This window comes from Peromyscus maniculatus, chromosome 16 (genome assembly GCF_049852395.1).
Source record: "Peromyscus maniculatus bairdii isolate BWxNUB_F1_BW_parent chromosome 16, HU_Pman_BW_mat_3.1, whole genome shotgun sequence".
Taxonomy (NCBI): Eukaryota; Metazoa; Chordata; class Mammalia; order Rodentia; family Cricetidae; genus Peromyscus; species Peromyscus maniculatus.
In genome coordinates, this window is record NC_134867.1 from 59,474,895 (window position 1) to 59,484,033 (window position 9,139).

Below are 9,139 nucleotides of genomic sequence, written 5' to 3' on the forward strand. Positions count from 1 at the left end.
CAGTGACTCGGGGTTTAAAATGCCTCTCGGGAGCTTCTTCCTCTCCTCTCCCCGACTTCCTTCTCTCTCAGAGCAGCCTCAGCTCTGGGCTGACGTGGCTTGTGTTCCTGCCTGCAGACAGCTGGGCCTCTCTGCACCCCCTGCCCCACACCCCACTCCCCCACACCCCACCCAGGCTTTTGTAGAGCCCTCCTTCCTCATCGGGTCCCCATGCTCATGCATTGACACCGTTTACTGAGATCACAGCTGGGCCCTAGTTTGGAAGGCCCCATCCTACATCTTCCTTCCACCGGGGCTGACGTGGTCCCCCGGGACTAGGCTGGTTCTGAGCCCACTTGCCCTGGTAGCCACACTTCACTGTCCATTAAGGAGGCCACCTCCCTCAGATGACATGCCCACTGCGGTCAGCAGCATTTAGTGGAGACGTGTGGAAGCTGGTGCAGGATGGATGACTGGAGGAGCCAGCTGAGGTAACCTCTTATCACCTGACCTTTTTGTCCAGAACCTCCTGACCCCAGTCACCGACTTATCTTCCCTCTGCTCCTCTGAGGGGCCTGGGTGAATCCTTTGGTTCCAGGGCCTTAGGTGGCTTCCCATCCAGTTGGACATTGATTTATTTTATTTTTTACTTTTGGTTTTTCGAGACAGGGTTTCTCTGTGTAGCTTTGGTGCCTGTCCTGGATCTCGCTCTGTAGCCCAGGCTGGCCTCAGACTCACAGAGATCTACCAGCCTCTGCCTCCCATGTGCTGGGATTAAAGGCGTGTGCCACCACCGCCCGGCTGACATTTATTTTTAATTTTAATTTTTTCTTTCTTCCTTTTTTTTTTTTTTTTTTTGACACCAGGGTCTCTCTATGTAGCCCTGGCTGTCCTAGAACTTGTTGTGTAGACCAGGCTGGCCTCAGACTCACAGGGATCACCTGCTTCTGTTTCCTGGGTGCTGGGATTAAAGGACATTTGACTTGTTCTCTCACCTCTAGGACCACATTGTCATCAGCTCCCCACAGATGGCTTCAGTTGTCCTGAGGGCCACCTGATATATTCGTGGTAGAACTCGGCTTAACCTTGGGTGCCAACTTGTCCCCACAAGACCTTCCTGTGTCTGGGTATGGGGCTTTCTTTCCTTTTCTTTTCTTTGTTTCTTTCTCTCTGTCTTCCTTTCTTCTTTTCTTCCTTTTTTTCTTTTTAGCTTTTCGAGACAGGGTTTCTCTGTGTAGCCCTGGCTGTCCTGGAACTCACTCTGTAGACCAGGCTAGCCTCGAGCTCAGAGATCTGCCTGCCTCTGCCTCCCGAGTGCTGAGGCTAAAAGTATGTGCCACCACCGCCTGGCATGGATGGGTTTTCAGTGGAGCTCACACTTAGTTTTGAGGTCCCTGTAGCCTGCTGCCCACACAGGGCCTGAGACTGGCTAGCTCCAGCTTCCCACCAGCCTGACTGCTTGGACACTTATCTCTGTTTGGATGGAAAATTGCTTTTTATCAGCATAGTTCTTTTTCCTCTCCTTAACTCTACTCATAAACTCTTCAGAATGTAGGAGGTCTGCCATGAACAGGTCATGCTAAGTTTTTAGAACTGTGAAAAAAATAAACCAAATAAAGCCTCTCTCCGGAACCCATTTTTGAGAGTCCAGGCACTTTGGCATCCATCCATTGCCTCTGCTCCAGCTTTCCAAAATTCTAAATAAATTAATCTCAGAAGCCAAGAATTTGACTTTTTGGGCAAGCCTCCTCTCCCCTGAGATGATTGATGGACAGCCCCTCTAGGGAGGAGGACAGGGACCCTCAGTTAAAAATCACAGTGTTTCCCCCCATTATTACTGTTTTATAAATAAAGAATACTTTTTCAACCAGTATTATGGGATTTGACAGACTCTTGTGCCTGCTGACCTCTGACCCATTGGTTCGGTATTCCTCTTAGTGTCCCAGTGCCACATACAACATGGTACACATGGCCACTCTCTTAGTGAAAAGGATTAGGTCCCAGTTTAGGAAGTCCAGCATTCAAGGTCACGGTTCCCGCCCCCACCTCGCTTTCCTTTCCTCTCTGAAGAAATCACACCATGGTGGAAAAGTATAAATGCACCTTGAAGACCTTGGGCCCAGGCACCTCCCAACAGGCCTTACTTCCTGCAGGTCCACACCTCCCAGTGGTACCACCCAGTGACCCAGCCTTCAATACACAGACCCTTAGGGGACGCCCAACGAGCGAGCACCGAGCACCGTCTGAAGCTTAGCGGGGCGGGTGTGGGCTCCTCACTCTCTCTTTGGAACCATTCTCCTGAACCAGCTGCCTTTCTGTTTTCATTGTGGTCATGAGCGCATGTGCGCCCATACCACCCCGTCTTGAACTGGTGGGAACCCTGTCTAGGCTTTTCAGCACCCATGGAGCTTCAACATAGAATTCCTAAATTGTTATAGTCCAAGTCTCGTGACTTCACATTAGCCAGGTGTTGTGCTCACATGCCATGTCTACCGAGAGACCACGCCAGACCACCATGACCAAGAAAGTATTCTGTCCCTCTTCCTCCTTTACTCAGCTTTATCTTTTATAAAGAGCCCCTAGAGCCCCAAGTAAAGTGTGACACCTGCAGGGGCCTCTGTGACCGTCTGTCTACAGAGACTCGTGGCAGGACGGGCCTCAGTCCTGTTGCCACTGAGGAGAGAGAGGAGCTGTATGCCCTCTGCTTTTGGTAAAGTTGTTTTTAAAAAAGATTTTTAATTTTAAAACTGTGAGAGAGAGACAGAGAGGCAGACAGACAGGCAGAGACTGACAGGGGTGTGTATAAATGCTGTGTCCTTGGAGTTCACAAGCAGATGTTAGATCCCCTAGAACTGAAGTTGCTGGTAGTTGTGAGATGCCCAGGGTAGGTCCTGGGAACCGAACTTGGGTCCTCTGCAAGAGCAGTATGTGCTCTTAACCACCGAGCCATCTCTTCAGACCACTCCCTCAAGGCAGGCTTTGGATGTTACAATGGGGGACGTTACACAGACTAGAGAGATGGAGCTCCTCCCATATTCTGTATCATTAACTTAGGACAGGCTTCGTGGGCTTTTTTTTTTTCCCCTCACAGCTCCTTTTCACCCAAGATGTTTTCAGGTATGTAAGTCTATTAAGTTATAAGTCAAGCATTTAAGATGGTGGTGTAGTGGTGTGTACCCTTAATCCCAGCACTCAGGAAGGTGGATCTCTGGGCTAGAGATCAGTCTATATAGTTCCAGGACAGCCAGAGCTATATAAAAAGACTATATCAAAGCCGGGCGGTGGTGGCGCACACCTTTAATTCCAGCACTCGGGAGGCAGAGCCAGGCAGATCTCTGTGAGTTTGAGGCCAGCCTGGGCTACCAAGTGAGTCCCAGGAAAGGCGCAAAGCTACACAGAGAAACCCTGTCTCGAAAAACCAAAAAAAAAAAAAAAAAAAAAAAAAAAAAAAAAAAGACTTTATCAAAACATAAAAAATAAGTGTTTACTAATAATCACAACTTTTCTTTAGCATACATGTAATTTTAACATTAAAGATGAAGACAAATTCACAAAATAATGAGATAACTGCTTATTTTTATATAAAGAACGAAATCTTGGCTCACTATTTGAAAACCTCATCATTGTTTTTCGGAGTTGGCTGATATTCTGATTTTATAATTGCCAGTTCTGAGGATGCTATTTCATATAAATTCATAGTACAAAGTGGTAGAAGTATGTTTGGGGCCATTTCAGAAATTGCTGGAATTATGTCCTAAGCCTAAGCCAAAATTCATGTTACGTTTTTAGAGATGAAATTTAAGCAGCTCAACCAGAAAATTTTAGAACCAAGGAGTTGTTGTTTAGAATAAAAATTGTTCTAATCCAAGGATGCACTACTGCTGGACTGACAGATGCTGAGGAGTTATGGGAGAAATAGTCAACCTTCATTGTCCCTAATGAAACCTACGTGCAGGAAGCTTTGTGCTTACGGAACGGACATGACAGCTCACAGCACGCAATCTCAGGTCCGTGCCTTCAGGCAGCTTTGGTTGGCACTGTGTGGGGTGATAGCATACCCAGTCAGAGCTGGTCCAGACACGTGCTAACCCAAGGCTGCGGTGAAGTTGGGTGAGGCCGGAGGGGCTGTGGGCAGAGGAGCCCTGTGTGTGGATGGTGAGCGGATGCCCAGGCTGCCACAGATACATGCTGATGGATTTGAGAGGCAGTTCATGAACTACGTCTGACAAGGCAGAAGGGGACATTAGTTCAGTAAAATGTGTCACAACACCTAGAGCCTGCCCTGGGAGCCGACTGTCACTCAGCCCTCACATCGTACTCCTTGGACTAGGCAAATGAAGGAAGGGTTCCTCACAACACAGCAGGGCATTCTTAAGAGGTAAGAGTGAAATTTTAAGAACTGTAGCCAAACTCTCAATCACCATAGACAGAGCACACAAAATATTCCTTGGTAAAACCAGATTTAAACAATACCTATCCACAAATCCAGCCCTACAGAAAGCACTAGAAGGAAAAAATCCAACCTAAGGAAGTTAAACACACCCATGAAAACTCAGGCAATAGATAATCCCACACCAACAAATACCAAAGAAAGGAAACACAAGACTACCACCAAAAAAAAAAAAAAAAAAAAAAAAAAAAAAAAAAACCAGGAATTAACAATCACTGGTCATTTATATCCATCAATATCAATGGTCTCAACTCATCTATAAAAAGACACAGGCTAACAGAATGGATACGAAAACAGGACCCATCCTTCTGCTGCATACAAGAAACACACCTCAACTTCAAAGACAGACACTACCTCAGAGTAAAAGGCTGGGAAAAGGCTTTCCCATTAAATGGACTTAAGAAGCAAGCTGGTGTAGCTATCCTGATATCTAATAAAATAAACTTCAATCTGAAAGTACTGTATCAAGCTGATGATAGAAAAAAATAAAAAAAACAACAACAAAAGAACTATAGCCAGTGGTGGCGGCACACGCCTTTAATCCCAGCCCTTGGGAGGCAGAGGCAGGCGGATCTCTGTGAGCTCAAGGCCAGCCTGGTCTACAGAGGGAGTTCCAGGAGAGCCGGGGCTACACAAAGAAACTGTGTTTCAACAAAACAAAAAACAAAACACACACACACACACAAAACAACCAAACAAAAAACACCAAAACCAAAAATAACAACAAAACAAAAGCCCCAAACAAACAAAACTGTCCATAACCATGGCCTTTGCTGCTGATAGTTGCTTTGGCAGACCTCCCATGATGGACGCTGCAGTGTGCCTCAGGCACATCATTCTCCTCTCACAGATGAGGTACCTGAAGCCCTAGGAGACTGGAGAAATTGGTCAGGGGTACAGAGCTGAGCAGGGTCTGAAGCCAGGATGGGCTGCCCCAGGGCATGTGTGTAGGGCATGGTGGAGTCACACACAGTGTGACCCATAGAGGGGCCTTGTCAAGGGCTGGAGAGGCAAGGGACTCTGGTTCCTCCCAGCACCCCCACAGGATGAGAGGCCTGAGTGGGGGGTCTCTAACAGGCTTCCTGCTCTGGGCCTGGGGTAGCGAATGGTGCCTGAGTCCTGCAGCATGATGGACTTCTCAGCAGGGAGCTACAGGTCAGTGTTTTTGGTGTTCCGCTTTCCCATATCAGGTGCTGTCTGTCTGGACAGGCCACAGCAGCCAGTGGCAACACCTGCCACCTTATTAGGTGAGGCTATCCACTGTCTCTGAGCTGCCCATTAGAGATCTCCTCACAGGCACTTGTTTCAACCATCTTGTATTTCTAGATCTTGGACAGAACCATGCTGGGTCCTTTGCATCTTTGCTTCCGTTTCCATCAACCCAAGGGGCCACCACCCCCTGCTGTGAGGCCACAGAATCCTGATGTGGTGGGATTCACCTCCCTGACCTCTTTCAGACCCCCCCTTCGTGTGTGTGTGTGTGTGTGTGTGTGTGTGTGTGTGTGTGTGTGTGTGTGTGTCATCCCATCCAGTCAGGTTAGCAGGTCAGGTGCTCTGGGACCCACCGATGGGCAGGTACTAAGTTCTGGGTCTCCTGGTGTCTCTTCTGTCATTTCTCTTAACTGGAAATGTTGACTCAGTGCTTAGAAAATGGAGCAAGCATGACTTTTCCAAGGAGCAGTGGCAGGTCTGAGGAGGTCTCACAGCCCAGTTCCGTCTGCTCTCTTCCATCATCCTCAGCTGGGTGCCAGTAGAAGCCTTCTCCCCGGTGGCCACCTTGGTTCTGAGCAGATCCCCACCCTTAGGGCTGAACGGATCCTCTGAAAGGTGTTGAAGTCCTCGCCTTACCTGTCACTGCCTCCCCTGGAAGTAGGGTCTGTGCACTTCACGAGGGTGAAGGGCACACACATTTCAGCAACGTTGCATGGCTCACTGGCAGTGAGATTTCAGGTTACATTCACAGCGTCTGCAGTTCCTAGGTCACACCACCATCTCCAGCCCCTTACCCATAATGCCTCTGGCCAAGGTCTCATGGAGTCTTGGTTGGCCTCAAACCTACTATGTAGCCAAGGATGGCCTTGAACTCCTTATCCTTTCCGCTTCCATCTTTAAAAAATTACTTATTTTATGAATACGGGCGTTTTGTCTGCCTGTGTGTCTATGTGTGTCACAGAGGCCAGAAAGAAGGGGTGGGATTCCCTGAGACTGGAGTTTCAGATGGTTGTGAGCTGCCCTGTAGGTGCTGGAAATCAGAACCTGGTTCTCTGGAAGAGTAGCCAGTGCTCCTAACCATTGAGCCATCCCTCCAGTCCCCGCCTCCACCCTCTGAGTGCTTGGGACTGCAATCACATGTTAGCACACCTAGTTTATGGGGCCCTGGGAATTAAACCCAGGGCTTCACGCATGCATCGAACAGTACCAACTGAGCTACATTCTCTCTACCTTGAAATATTTTTGTTTGTTTGTTTGTTTGTTTGAGACAGGGTTTCTTGGTGTATATAGCCCTGGCTGTCCTGGAACTTGCTCGGTAGACCAAGCTGGCCTCAAACTCACAGAAGACCATCTGCCTCTGCCTCCCAAATGCTGGGATTAAAGGCGTGCGCCACCACTGCCCAGCTTGAAATAGCTTTTTTAAAGTTACTTTAGAGAGATGGAAACAGGAGGATCAGGGGTTAAAGGCCATCTTCCACTGCTTCCTGAGTTCAAGGCCAACCTGAATGACTAGTCTCAAGAAATCTAAGAGCCATTAATCCCAGCACTGGGGTGGCAGAGGCAGGTGGATATCTATAAACTTGAGGCCAGCCCAGTCTACAAAGTGAGTTCTAAGCCAGCTAGAGCTAAATAGTGAAACCATGTCTTAATAATAATAAAAAAAATAAAAAGCTAAAAAACAAAATATAACTTTAAGTAGCCACTCAATTTTAGTCCTCCTGGCAAGCAAGGATTGTTGTGTGTTTTATCCTCGGTGGACAGTTGCTTAGGGCAGTGTGTACATCCAGGCATGCTCAAGCCTTCCCCGGGGAGTGTGTGAGGAGTGCATGGGAGCACGCTTCTGAGACTGTCACCTCCACACTGGGAGTTCCCCCTGCTCCTGGTACTTTCCCTGGGCCCTGATTCCAGTGATTCTTGAGCCTCAGCCTGGGATGGCAGCCCCCACTTCCAGAATGGTCCAAGTACGTTGACTCTGGGCAGGGGCAAGGAAGACTCGTGCCTGCCCACGCCTGCTGAGGCCGGCTCTCTCCTTTTCTGCCGCCTGGAGGCAGAGGAAGAGCACAGAGAAAAGCCAGAGTGGCGGAGCCAGCTCACCCCGCTTTTTCTCCCTGGTTTACCTTTATCAAGTGAGGCAAGGGTGGGTCAGGAGCTTTGAGGCAGCTAGAATGTGTGAGAGTTCATCCTCCATGGGTCAACTAAGGTCAGTCAGCTGTAGCAAAGAATAAGGTTGCCTGAATGTCTAATGCTGCCTGATGGCATTTTAAATTGTTTGTTTGCTTTTAAAGATTTATTTATTTTTATTATTTTTAATTACGTGTTCTGCTGTGTGCGTGCGTGCGTGCGTGCGTGCGTGCGTGCGTGCGTGCGTGTGTGTGTGTGTGTGTGTGTGTGTGTGTCTGCATGGGGGTATGAGCCAGAGGCCGGAGGCATTGATTGGATCCCCCAGAGCTGGTGTTCCAGCCAGTTGTGAACCACCTGATGTGGGGGCTGGGAACTGAACTCAGGTCCTCTAGAAGAAAAGTACCTCTTGGGTGCCTGAAACTTCCTGGAGCTGGAGATAGATGCTGCACAGGTCCTGGCCTCATGGACTGATCAGCCTAGAGGCTGAGGGGGTCCAGACAAGAACAGGCTCACTATGCACCTTCTCCTGCACCTTAGACAAGACCACAGACAGTGCATCCTCAAGAAATGGTTATAAATGAAGAGGTGATAACAATGTTATAATAGTATTTGGAGTTCTCTCTTCTTATATGGAACCAAAGGCATTTTATGATTGAATTCTGCTATTTAATTTTTAAGTATTTACATTGTTTAATTTGTGTGGCTGGGTGGGTGCACACGTGAGAGGTTAGAGGACAATTTGCAAAAGTAGGTTCTCTGTTCCCACCATTCGGAATCCCACTCAGGTCATCAGACTTAGTAGCGAGCACCTTTACCTACTGAGCCTTCCCACCAGCCTGGCTCCAGCTGCCTAAGCACACAGTTACTAATACATTCGGAGACAGCCAGTGTTTCTCGGATCCCCGGTGATATAGACTATGAAATAAAATACTTGCCCTGAACTGACTGAGATCAGGATCGGGAAAGGATGGAGTCAGTTGAGCATGACCTGACCCCCCAACTTCTCCGAAGAGCCTCCTTCACATCCGGGGGAAGCTCCCGAGGGCTTCTGTTAGGATTCCGAATTGCTTCATTCATCGGTAACTCCTTCCATCACTGAAGCGGTTCTCCACAGCAGAGTGAATCCTGGAGGCTGAAACAGGTGACAGCAGGGGGTAAGAAAATCTCCCCGGAGCTGCCTTAGGTAAGTCAAAAGCTTGTTTCTCTGCTTTTCAACATTAAAAATGGAAAGAAAAAAACGCTTGGATGTCAGGGTCTCTTTTGTGGTTTCACAGCTAGTCCTGAGCTCAAGAAGGACACTGGGGTGTGAAGGATGATCTCCTCAGCTACATCTCATTGTCAAATTCAGGGGGGAAGGTCACCGTGACGGTCTCTCCC